The sequence below is a fragment of the Galeopterus variegatus genome, unplaced genomic scaffold (genome assembly GCF_000696425.1).
Source record: "Galeopterus variegatus unplaced genomic scaffold, G_variegatus-3.0.2 Scaffold3301, whole genome shotgun sequence".
Lineage (NCBI taxonomy): Eukaryota > Metazoa > Chordata > Mammalia > Dermoptera > Cynocephalidae > Galeopterus > Galeopterus variegatus.
Window position 1 is genome coordinate 161121 of NW_007729412.1, and position 1015 is coordinate 162135.

The window sequence follows — 1015 nt, forward strand, 5'->3', positions numbered from 1 at the left end:
CAGACTCTTTCCCATGGAACTTGGACTTGACTTCAGAACCCACTACTGCTTAGATTTCAACACAGGCAGCTGTAACCAATCAGTGGGCATAGGCATGGATGTGGATACCTGGCTTTTATCCCTGAACTATATCAATGCCACCTAATTTCAAAAGTATATCTCAAGCATTTTGAAAAATATCTCTAGGAAAAGGTAAATAGACACTATGATTCTAATTACATGAGACAGAATTAGCCTAATCCCTAGACCCCTTGTTTTGAACCCCTGTGCTTATATGAAAACTGGGGACTGGGCCCTGTGTGTCTAGAAAGGAGTGCTGCAGGCCCTAGTGAAGAGAGAGATGGGAGGGTGGGGCCTTTGCTCAGGTGTCTAGGAGAGAAGAGGCTTTGATTTCCTGTCTCAAGGAACAGAATACGGTGAAGGGTTCAAGCACTGGGGGGCACACAGACTTTCAGTCAAACTGCCAGCTCTGCCTCTAACCAGCGTGGCTGATGTTGGACCACATAACATCTGGGTGCCTCAGCTCTACAAGTGTTGATGAATGATGTTTTTCCTACTCCTTGTGAAATTGTGAAGATTGAATGATTGGCAATGGCAGGTCAGAACGGGTCGTTGCCCCAGGATGGCCCTGAGGTGCAATGCCCCACCTAGGGATCCAAGGTCCTGGAGCTGGTGTGATTCCCATCAGCCAACTTCATTCTCCCCAACCCTCAGCCCCTGCATCCTTGCACAGTCCTGCCTGTGCAATGCTCTTCCACCCCAATCTGCCTTCAAATGAATCAGTAAGTGGACAGATGAGTCAACTCAGGCATTAGAATATTTGCAAAGGGTGGCTCTCAAGACAACAGACACATGACATAATCCATTTAGGCACTGGGTGAATTTGTTCCAACCAAAGGGCTATCACCAGTGTCAAAGGCAGTTAGCATCACACTGCTTCCATATCTATTTCTCGTTAGCTTTCCAATGCTGAGCAGTAAACACATTTCACTGTTTTGCAAACCTCTCCAAAACA